This window comes from Oncorhynchus gorbuscha, linkage group LG11 (assembly GCF_021184085.1).
Source record: "Oncorhynchus gorbuscha isolate QuinsamMale2020 ecotype Even-year linkage group LG11, OgorEven_v1.0, whole genome shotgun sequence".
Classification (NCBI taxonomy): domain Eukaryota; kingdom Metazoa; phylum Chordata; class Actinopteri; order Salmoniformes; family Salmonidae; genus Oncorhynchus; species Oncorhynchus gorbuscha.
In genome coordinates, this window is record NC_060183.1 from 14,960,677 (window position 1) to 14,973,343 (window position 12,667).

The following is a 12,667-nucleotide window of genomic DNA, read 5'->3' on the forward strand; positions in this document are numbered from 1 at the left end:
TCTGTGTACATTATTAACATATATATACTGTATGAGATGTGTGTATCTGTGTACATTATTAACATATATATACTGTATGAGATGTGTGTATCTGTGTACATTATTAACATATATACTGTATGAGATGTGTGTGTCTGTGTACATTATTACCGTATTTACTGTATGAGATGTGTGTATCTGTGTACATTATTACCATGTATACTGTATGAGATCATGAACCTGTGGATAAACCTGTAGGCCAAGCTTTGTATGTGACTGTGATATGCGCATATGTAGATGTGTGAATGCATGTGTGTATAATGTATAGATGAGTACGAGTGGGTTAGTGTGTGTGTGTGTGTGTGTGTGTGTGTGTGTGTGTGTGTGTGTGTGTGTGTGTGTGTGTGTGTGTGTGTGTGTGTGTGTGTGTGTGTGTGTGTGTGTGTGTGTGTGTGTGTGTGTGTACACCCCACCTCTTTAAGGCAGCCCATAAAGTTGTTGCTAACAGGAGATCCAGGGAGGTCGGCGGTACTGGGACTTCCTCCCACGTAGAAGAAATCGTCTGAGCCCAACATGGTGTAGTCTTCCTGGGTGTAGCCCGTAGTGGTCAAGATGCCGTCCACGGAGATGGTCACCTATGCAACAAAGCACAGGGAAAGGGCACGCTATACTCACACCAAACGCAGCGCAACGCGCTATCCTGCCAAATTAGTCTGCCCCCTTACTGACTTGGTAGGTTTCTGGGGAGGTGGTCTGGTCTTGGCTGTGGTTGGTTGGTCAGTTGATTGGATTGATTGGTCAGTTATATTGAACTGGTCTGTGATTTGATTGGTCTAGCTGTGTTAGGTCTGTGTTCTGATTGGTCTATCTGTTGTTTGGTTTGTGTGATTTTTCTGTGTTTTTCTGTTCTTTTTGATTTGTCTAGCGTGTTTGGACCTATTTCCTGTCTGTGTGATGAGGTGGTTTGGGCTTGTTAGAGTCTAACGGAACCAACTCTGTTCTCAGGGCAGCAGATCTGTCCTGCAGGCAGAACAAATACAAATCTGAGTCCAAGTCTGTGTCCTTTATACTCAAGTTCGAGTCGAGTCACGAGTCAGTTGACTGGGCTAAAAAGGCTGCAGTCCAAAAATCTTTCAAGATAAGTTCCTAATTTAAAATATCTAGCTAATACTGAAGCTACCTCAAATGTCCTGTTGAACCACCTGGTACTCTACCCTGTACTGTAGAGACTGCTGCCCTACTGTATGTACATAGTCATTGAACTTTAATAATGTTTACATACTGTTCCACCCACTTTACACAGTGCCTTCAGAAAGTATTCATACCCCTTGATTTAGTCCACATTTTGTTCTTTTACAGCCTGAATTCAAAATGGATTAAATAGATTTTTTTTCTCTCAAACAGGTTTTCAGAAATGTTGTCACATTTAAAAAAAAAAATGAAATACATAACTATTCACATCGTTGACTTAATACTTTGTAGAAGCACCTTTGGCAGCGATTACAGCTTCGAGTTGTCTTGGGCATGTCTGTATCAGCTCCGGGTCGTCTTGGGCATGTCTGTATCAGCTCTGAGTCGTCTTGGGCATGTCTGTATCAGCTTCAAGTCGTCTTGGGCATGTCTGTATCAGCTTCAAGTCGTCTTGGGCATGTCTGTATCAGCTTCAAGTCGTCTTGGGCATGTCTGTATCAGCTCTGAGTCGTCTTGGGCATGTCTGTATCAGCTTTGAGTCGTCTTGGGCATGTCTGTATCAGCTTCAAGTTGTCTTGGGCATGTCTGTATCAGCTCTGAGTCGTCTTGGGCATGTCTGTATCAGCTTTGAGTCGTCTTGGGCATGTCTGTATCAGCTTTGAGTCGTCTTGGGCATGTCTGTATCAGCTTCAAGTCGTCTTGGGCATGTCTGTATCAGCTTCAAGTCGTCTTGGGCATGTCTGTATCAGCTCTGAGTCGTCTTGGGCATGTCTGTATCAGCTTCAAGTCGTCTTGGGCATGTCTGTATCAGCTTCAAGTCGTCTTGGGCATGTCTGTATCAGCTCTGAGTCGTCTTGGGCATGTCTGTATCAGCTCTGAGTCGTCTTGGGCATGTCTGTATCAGCTCTGAGTCGTCTTGGGTATGTCTGTATCAGCTTTGAGTCGTCTTGGGCATGTCTGTATCAGCTCTGAGTCGTCTTGGGTATGTCTGTATCAGCTCTGAGGCGTCTTGGGTATGTCTGTATCAGCTTCAAGTCGTCTTGGGCATGTCTGTATCAGCTTCAAGTCGTCTTGGGCATGTCTGTATCAGCTCTGAGTCGTCTTGGGTATGTCTGTATCAGCTCTGAGGCGTCTTGGGTATGTCTGTATCAGCTCTGAGTCGTCTTGGGTATGTCTGTATCAGCTCTGAGGCGTCTTGGGCATGTCTGTATCAGCTCTGAGTCGTCTTGGGCATGTCTGTATCAGCTCTGAGGCGTCTTGGGCATGTCTGTATCAGCTCTGAGTCGTCTTGGGCATGTCTGTATCAGCTCTGAGGCGTCTTGGGCATGTCTGTATCAGCTCTGAGTCGTCTTGGGCATGTCTGTATCAGCTCTGAGTCATCTTGGGCATGTCTGTATCAGCTCTGAGTCGTCTTGGGCATGTCTGTATCAGCTCTGAGTCGTCTTGGGCATGTCTGTATCAGCTCTGAGGCGTCTTGGGCATGTCTGTATCAGCTCTGAGTCGTCTTGGGCATGTCTGTATCAGCTCTGAGGCGTCTTGGGCATGTCTGTATCAGCTCTGAGTCGTCTTGGGCATGTCTGTATCAGCTTTGGATTTGGCGATTTTCTCACATTCTTTGGCGGTGAACAACAATTTTCAAGTCTTTCCACAGATTTTCAATGTGTAATAAGTCAAGGGCTATAAATGCATTCTCGAAGGCACTGTATGTATATACTGTATTCTAGTCATGGCTCACCCTATATAACTACTGCTGTACACACCTTTTATATTAATGTACTGTCTATAATGTACAATATATACATATATATATATATATATATATATATATATATATATATATACGTATATATTTATATTCCGGACTCTGACATTGCTCGTTCTGATACTTCTTAATTTAATTTTTTGTTTAAAACTTTTCTGGATGATGTGTGTATAGTTTATTTGTATATTTTTTATTATTATTGCTAGGTACTACTGCACTGTTGGAGCTAGAAACACATGCCATGAGAACAACCAAAGCAATAACATTGGTTCTATAAAACGCAAACAAGCTTGATGTTGACTAGTTCATTAGCAACAATGGCTAATCCACCGAATAGATTACAGTAGCATGTGTAGTCAGCTCAGGTTGTAGCTAGCTTTAGTATCAGTAGCTAACGAGGATGACCCTGGCAATAGAGCATTAGCATAAGTACCTAACCTAGATGACCCTGGCAATAGAGCATTAGCATAAGTACCTAACGTAGATGACCTTGGCTATAAAGCATTAGCATAAGTACCTAACCTAGATGACCCTGGCTATATAGCATTAGCATAAGTAGCTAACCAGGATTACCCTGGCTATATCGCATTAGCATAAGTAGCTAATCAGGTTATTCAGGCATATGTTGAGGCTCAGCAGCCACAATCTGTTAGTGTATTAGGTATTAGTTAATATTCTGATAGTAAATGGTGTTAGTGCTGTTAGTAGTGTTGAGTTTAGTGATAAACATGATGCTAGTAGTGATGATAGTGTTGAGGGTTGGAGTGTGTGAGGGGTAGGGGTTGTGGGTTAGAGTGTGTGTGGGGAGTTAGTCAGATGAGCAGGTCTGAATGATGTGACACATACACTGACACACACACACACTGACACACACAGTGTTAAATGGGTTAGTCATTCCACACACATGCAGCCGCCTCTCGCTGCATGCAGTCAACAGCTAGAGGAAGATAAACAAACAACAGCAGAAGAGCCTGGGCTCAGCAGCAGGATGGACAGCATGCAGAGGAGGAATGGAGAAAAAGAATAGGAGAAAATTAAAAAGGGGGAGGGAGGGAGGTTGGCCTCTGTCTCTGTGTTAAATGGACAAATCAGAGAGGCAGGACCTGAAGTTGCATCATGCAGGGGGAGCGGCCAATCGCGTGCAGCTGAGGAAAGAGCCAAATCAGGACACGCCTACATGTCAACAATGGGGAGATGGAGTGAACGTCGGAAAAAGGTCAAAGGAAAGGTAGAAAACAATAGCGGGGCTAGGAGGAGGGGAGTGTTAAGCCGAGAGTACCAACCGCCACCATCCTGTTCTAGTATAGTTTTAGTTGTTCTACGGCTCAGAAAATAACACAGTAACCGAAACTGGGAAAGGATTAGAGTTATATCTACCAAACAATGGAGTTTGTTTACCATAGCGTGTCCAATGCCTGAGTGCTTTGTGGAGAGGGGGAGGAAGGAGAGCAACAAGTGTGAACAGAACGACATCCGTAAAGGACAAAGAAAAGGTAGAAGGCCAGTGGAGGTTAGAGAGGAGTGGAGAAGGCTAGGAGAAGGCAACAGGTTAGTAGTATGACACATTCCATGGATGGAGGTTAGTTAGTATTACTAGCAGGTTAGTAAGTACAGTTAGTAGTTAGTGGTACACACAGGCAAACAGCAGAAGACTACGGTTAGCAGAAGAATAGTGCCCCCAGCCCTGACGCTAATATACACACACACACACACACACACACACACACACACACACACACACACACACACACACACACACACACACACACACACACACACACACACACACACACACACACACACACACACACACACACACACACACACACACACACACACACACACAGTGAGTTTAAGACAAATACACCCTCTTTCTCTCTTTTTCTCTCTTTCTCACTCATGCACACACCCTCTCTTTGCCTTTCTTTCCCTCATTCACCCTCTTTATCTCTTTCCCATTCTCTCTAACCCCTCTCTCTATAACCCCCTCTTTCTATAACCCCCCTCTTTCTATACCCTCCCTCTCTATAACCCCCTCTTTCTATAACCCCCCCTCTCTATAACCCTCTTTCTACCCCCTCTCTATAACCCCTTTCTCTATACCCTCCCTCTCTATAACCCCCTCTTTCTATAACCCCCTCTCTATAATCTCCCCTCTTTTTATACCCTCCCTCTCTATAACCCCCTCTCTTTTTATACCCTCCCTCTCTATAACCCCCTCTTTCTATAACCCCCTCTCTCTATAACCCCCCTCTCTATAACCCCTTTCTCTATACCCTCCCTCTCTATAACCCCCTCTCTGTAACCCCCTCTCTTTCTATACCCTCCCTCTCTATAACCCCCTCTTTCTAAAACCCCCTCTCTATAATCTCCCCTCTTTCTATAACCCCCTCTCTATAACCCCTTTCTCTATACCCTCCCTCTCTATAATCCCCCTCTCTGTAACCCCCTCTCTTTCTATACCCTCCCTCTCTATAACCCCCTCTTTCTATACCCCCTCTCTATAAACCCCCTCTCTATACCCTCCCTCTCTATAACCCCCTCTTTCTATACCCTCCCTCTCTATAACCCCTTTCTATACCCCCCCTCTCTCTATAACCCCCCTCTCTATACCCCCCTCTTTCTATAACCCCCTCTCTATAACCCCCTTTTCATCTCGCCCCTCCCCTGCCGTTGCCAGGTTACCTGTCTCAGGTTGCGTGTGACCTTGACATCGTGCCAGGAGTTATCGTTAAACTTCCCATTAACCGGCTCTACCAGGGCCTCGAAGGCCCCGGAGCCCAGGTTGATGACCAGTGACACGGCCCCGTTCTTTAAGGCCAGGTTGACGTAGTCGGCTGATTTGCCCGTGTGGAGCATTAGACCGTTCCTCTGCAGGGTCTTAAAGCTCAGGGTGATCTCATCACTAGAGGACTGGATGGGGCTGGGAGACAGGTCATAGCAGAAATACTCTGACCCCTTAAAGGTTGCTACGTCGTCCTCACGGGCTGGAGGGGGAGGGAGGGAGGTTGGATGGAAGGATGGAGGTATGGGTCGACAAGTGGGGAGAAAGAGAAACAGAGACCAGTCAATGTTGTTAATGTTTTATAATATTTATAATATAACATCATGGACATAATGTTAAATGTGTAAACAGCAATGTTGGTGACAAATGGAAACCTAATAACCTGAGATATGTTCCTATCTTACTCTTTGTTTGCTCATCTAGTAATCTGATATGAGTTGGATGGATCATTCATGAGTGGGTTGACATTCAACCATCAGGATATGTTTTGATGCTTCGCTTTTTGATGCATTCAACAGTCATTATAAAATCTGTCATATTGTTTAGAGAGTTTAGAATGGTGTGTGTGTGTGAGAGAGAGTGTGTGTCTGTTCTTAAGTACCTATCAGCAACCAGCCATGCTATATAATTCAGCATAATATAATCAAATGTATGCCAGTGTGTGTGCCATTATGTGCGCCAGTGTGTGTGCTATTGTGTGTGCCAGTGTGTATGCCAGTGTGTGTGCCCGTGTGTGTGCCAGTATGTGTGCCAGTGTGTATGCCAGTGTGTGTGTGCCAGTGTGTGTGCCAGTGTGTATGCCAGTGTGTGTGCCATTATGTGTGCCAGTGTGTGTGCTATTGTGTGTGCCATTATGTGTGCCAGTGTGTATGCCAGTGTGTGTGTGCCAGTGTGTGTGCCAGTGTGTGTGTGTGCCAGTGTGTGTGTGCCAGTGTGTGTGTGCCAGTGTGTGTGTGCCAGTGTGTGTGTGCCAGTGTGTGTGCCAGTGTGTGTGTGCCCGTGTGTGAATGTTAATAGAAAGGCATTTGCCAGAGTATGTGATCATGTGTGTGTATGTGTATATGTGTGTGTGTGTCTGTGTGTGTGTGTCTGTGTGTGTGTGTCTGTGTGTGTGTATGTTCTGGGTGTAATTACCAGTAGTGTTACATGGGTAGAAACACTGAGGAAGCCAAGCCAAGCCGGTAAAAAAGCCCTATTACAACCCATTTGTAACCCATTTCTTCATACGGCACAATGGTATACAATAAGGCCAGGACAACAAAAAGACAACAGTCACACTGTGGCGGAATAAATTCAACTACAAATACGTTTGTTTCATCACAAAACATCTGTCCGGTGAAGTCCACTAAGAGAATATTGCATACAAACAGCTACGTGTACATGACATACAGAAAGTTCCTGTTTTCCACAGTGATCAACTACTGAGCACAGGAACACTGCCTCTGTAACGTCGTTCTTCGTTTGTAGAAAGAGAGTTGGACCGAAATGCGGCGTGGTGGTTACTCATGTCTTTAATGAAGAGAATGACGATACATGAAATAACTATACAAAATACAAAAACAACAAACGGAACGTGAAACCTAATTACAGCCTATCTGGTGAACACTACACAGAGACAGGAACAATCACCCACGAAATACAAAGCGAAACTCAGGCTACCTAAATACGGTTCCCAATCAGAGACAACGAGAATCACCTGACTCTGATTGAGAACCGCCTCAGGCAGCCAAGCCTATACAACACCCCTACTCAGCCGCAATCCCAATAATACAAACACCCCAATACGAAATACAACAACATAAACCCATGTCACACCCTGGCCTGACCAAATATATAACGAAAACACAAAATACAATGACCAAGGCGTGACAGCCTCTGCTATTCCAGCACCATTTCAACTTAAGCATTTAAACACCAAATCAACAAGGCTGTATGTACGTAGCTTAAAACAGTGAAAACAAACGTACAGATACCAAAACCAATTTAGTCCAATCAATGTTGCTATATATAATGTGGCTGTCCATGGTTACTGATTTCTGTGTGTCTGTGTGCGTGCGCGTGTGTGTGCGTGTGTGCGCGTGTGTGTACGTGTGTGTGTGTGTGTGTGTGTGTGTGTGTGTGTGTGTGTGTGTGTGTGTGTGTGTGTGTGTGTGTGTGTGTGTGTGTGTGTGTGTGTGTGTGTGTGTGTGTGTGTGTGTGTGTGTGTGTGTGTGTGTGTGTGTGTGTGTGTGTGTGTGTGTGTGTGTGTGTGTGTGTTTGTGTGTGTGTGTGACATGTGCAAGTAAGACAAAAAAGGCTTCAGCCTATTTGTAGTCTAGCTGAAGGCCAATGCCACACTCCTCTCTTTCATGTTGGCAAAATGGTCAGCTCTGTCTTAGTTTTTGTTGTCAAAGGCTACCTCGCTAAAATGCTTGCTAGCCTGACTTCCTCGCATAGGCAACAATGAACCAGCTAAGTTAGCCTGTTAGGCTACATATTGAACTTCAATCGTCTCAGGCCAGTGGCACAACATATTGATTTACGGTTAGATCAGAATTGAAAAATAGTTATGAAAACACAGAGAGACAAAAGATCATTTATTTGATTTCTTACATTTTTTTTATTGGTCCAGTATTTGGTCAAACCGCCTGGCTTCCCTCTGCATCCACGAATACACGCCACTGGTAATTACCTCCCTCACAGCATGTGAGTGTGAGTACATTTTTGTGTATTTGTGTCAGGAAAGCTATTACCAACTCAGAGCCTGTGGTGAGTCTTTACCGTGGAGAGGGAGAGCGAGAGGGAGAGTGTGGGCTGAGTGTGACAGGAACCAATTTCTTACAATGAAACACACACACCCATTCACCACCATTACATTGTAGATCTAATTTACATTCATACCATTAGATGTCAGCCAACCAGTCAATCAGTCGACCAGACAGCAGGACATCGGTGGGCCATTCTATCACATCACACACGGCAGCCGATGTAACGGCTCTTTCCTCTCCTCAGCCTCTCACATACTCATGTGTCATTTCCATGGCAACCCCGTGCAATTAGGCTACAGCTGTGTGTGTGTGTGTGCGTGTCACAGGATGTTGGGGGCTCCTTAATTGGGGAGGATGGGCACGTGGTGATGATTGGAGCAGAATTATTGGAATGGTATTAAATACATCAACACATGGTTTCCATGCGTTTTAAACCATTCCATTTGCTCCGTTCCAGACATGATTATGAGACATCCTCCCCTCAGCAGCCTCCACTGGTGCATGTGTGTGCTTCTGCGAGAGAGAGTGATTGAGTGCACAGTACATTATCAGGGACAGCTGTACTAAATCAAAATGGAGGATAGAGAAACAGCAGGGTGACTACACTACCTGAGAGAGAAAGAAAGAGAGAGGGAGAAGCAGAGAGAGAGTGAGAGAGTGAGATGGAGAGAAGCAGAGAGAGAGTGAGAGAGTGAGAGGAAGAGATGGAGAGAAGCAGAGAGAGAGTGAGAGAGTGAGAGGAAGAGATGGAGAGAAGCAGAGAGAGAGTGAGAGAGTGAGAGGAAGAGATGGAGAGAAGCAGAGAGAGAGTGAGAGAGTGAGAGGAAGAGATGGAGAGAAGCAGAGAGAGAGTGAGAGAGTGAGAGGAAGAGATGGAGAGAAGCAGAGAGAGAGAGAGAGTGAGAGGAAGAGATGGAGAGAAGCAGAGAGAGAGTGAGAGAGTGAGAGGAAGAGATGGAGAGAAGCAGAGAGAGAGTGAGAGAGTGAGAGGAAGAGATGGAGAGAAGCAGAGAGAGAGTGAGAGAGTGAGAGGAAGAGATGGAGAGAAGCAGAGAGAGAGTGAGAGAGTGAGAGGAAGAGATGGAGAGAAGCAGAGAGAGAGTGAGAGAGTGAGAGGAAGAGATGGAGAGAAGCAGAGAGAGAGTGAGAGAGTGAGAGGAAGAGATGGAGAGAAGCAGAGAGAGAGTGAGAGAGTGAGAGGAAGAGATGGAGAGAAGCAGAGAGAGAGTGAGAGAGTGAGAGGAAGAGATGGAGAGAGTGAGAGAGTGAGAGGAAGAGATGGAGAGAAGCAGAGAGAGAGTGAGAGAGTGAGAGGAAGAGATGGAGAGAAGCAGAGAGAGAGTGAGAGAGTGAGAGGAAGAGATGGAGAGAAGCAGAGAGAGAGAGTAAGAACCGGAGGAAGCGAGGTAGAGAGACAGAGGGGGAGATCAACCATTTCCAGGTCCAGGGACATTTAGTACTAGTTTGTGGCGACCTACAGTAAATGCCAGAACTTGTCAGGAACACGACATTCATAGCACACAGGGAGACCTGGAGGTGACAGGACCCCATCTCCAATATGCCTCCGTAGACATAACTATGACAAAACAACCAACAAAAATGGGTCACAACTCTGTATATAGTCAATGGTAGGCTTTGAAGGGACTCCTACGGTAGGTACACCTATAGCACATCTCTTGACAGTAGTACTGTAGACTGCTTTATCATCGACCTCAGCCTAGAGTCTCACAGAGCATTCACAGTCAGTCCACTGACACCCCTATCAGATCACAGAAAAATCACATCTACTTGAACAGAGCAATACTCAACCATGAGGCATCAAAGCCTGATGGAGGGTAGTGTAGAAACCTACCACAAAAACAATTGACCAACAAATCCCTCCTAGAGAACTTCCTGGATATAATGTTCCCCTGCAAAAGTGAAGGTGTAAACAGCAGTAGGAAGCCTAAACACTATAGTTGAACTATCAGCTAACATGTAACATTTAAATTCAAGCAGAAACCCCCCCCAAAAATAACAACAATGAGAAATGGTTTGATGAAGAATGCAAAAACCTTTGAAAGAAATTGAGAATCCTATCCAACCAAAAACACAGAGAACCAGAAAACCTGAGCCTACGCCTTCACTGTGGTGAATCACTAAAACAATACAGAAATACACTGCGGAAAACAAAGGAACAGCGTGACAGAAAACAACAGGTGACATCATAGCTTTCACCTGGATTCATCTGGTCAGTCTATGTCTATAGCAGGTGTTCTTAATGTTTTGTACACTCAAACCTACACATCACACATACACCATGTGTATGGCAACTGTGCCTTCTGTGGCACAGTTGGTAGAGCATGGCGCTTGTAACGCCAGGGTAGTGGGTTCGATTCCCGGGACCACCCATACGTAGAATGTATGCACACATGACTGTAAGTCGCTTTGGATAAAAGCGTCTGCTAAATGGCATATATTATTATTATTATATTATTATTAAATGCCTACGCTAAGGCACTCACCTACACATACTGATGGATGTCCAGCTCTAGAATATATGATCATGTTATTATTAACCAAGTTACACTCTAAACCCTTAATATGTACACCCTAGCGCCTAGCCCCTTACAACTGAAACCATTCAAATATACAGTACACACTAGCCTCTAACACTACTTAACACCTACAGTCTTGTCTGTCACCTACAGCTCTCTCTCTCTCTCTCTCTCTCTCTCTCTCTCTCTCTCTCGCTCTGACAATCTCTCTGACAATCTCTCCAGTTAGAGCCCAGTGTTTTGTCTTCAGCTGGATAAGATCAGTTTTATCCCAGGGCACACGTACGCACACACAAAGCCCTTAAAGCAAGTCATTAAGAAATGATGATAAAGTCGGAAACAGCTCCGGAATGGGCATCAATAACACAATGTATGTATAATAAATGACCTGACTACTTCAGCTGGCCCAGTTACAACTGAATTATGCTGCACCCCATTGTGGATAAGGACTATTGGTTGGGCACTTGACCCTCGCTGATATTGTAAATAAAATAACATCTAAAAATATACAGTGCCTTTTAAAAGTATTCAGACCACTTGACTTGTTCCACATTTTGTTACATTACAGCCTTATTCTAAAATGGATTAAATTTAAAAAATCCTCAGCAATCTACACACAATAGCCCATAATGATAAAGCGAAAACAGTTTTAAAAAATATATATTTTTGCAAATGTATTAATCATAAAAAACAGAAATACTTTATATACATAAGTATTCAGAACCTTTGCTGTGAAACTCAGGTGCATCCTGTTTCCATTCATCATCTTTGAGATGTTTCTACAACTTGATTGGAGTCCACCTGTGGTAAATTCAAAGGCACACACCAGTCTATATAAGGTCCCACAGTTGACAGTGCATGTCAGAGCAAAAACCAAGCCATGAGGTCGAAGGAATTGTCCATAGAGCTCCGAGACAGGATTGTGTCGAGGCACAGATCTGGGGAAGGGTACCGAAACATTTCTGCAGCTTTGCAGGTCTCCAAGAACACAGTGGCCTCCATCATTCTTAAATGGCCGAAGTTTAGAAACACCAAGACTCTTTCTAGATCTGGCTGCCTGGCCAAACTGAGCCATCGGGGGAGAAGGGCCTTGGTAAGGAAGGTGACCAAGAACCCAATGGTCACTCTGACAGAGCTCTAGAGTTAATATGTGGTGATGGATAACCTTCCAGAAGGACAACCATCTCTGCAGCACTGTACCAATCAGGCCTTTATTGTAGAGTAGCCAGACAGAAGCCACTCCTCAGTAAAAAAAAGCATCACAGTCCGCTTGGAGTTTGCCAAAAGGCACCTAAAGACAAGATTCTCTGGTCTGATGAAACAAAGATTAAACTCTTTGGCCTGAAGCAAACGGAGCAGAGTATAGAAAGATCCTTGATGAAAACCTTTACCAGAGCACTCAGGACCTCAGACTGCGGTTGGTTTACCATCCAACAGGTCAACGACTCTAAACACACAGCCAAGACAACGCAGGAGTCTCTGAATGTCCTTGAGTGCCAGCCAGAGCTCAAACTTGACCCCGATCAAACATCTCTGGAGAGAACAGAAAATAGCTGTGCAGCGATGCTCCCCATCCAACCTGACAGAGCTTGAGAGGATCTGCAGAGAAGAATGGGAGAAACTCCCCAAATACATATTTGCCAAGATTTTAGTGTCATACCCAAGA

At 44.7% G+C, this 12,667-nt stretch overlaps 1 pseudogene; it reads right to left on the minus strand.

Moving 5' to 3' along the window:
- The window catches only part of LOC124048146, a 95,662-nt pseudogene that overhangs the window by 61,410 nt on the left and 21,585 nt on the right, over positions 1 to 12,667 (minus strand).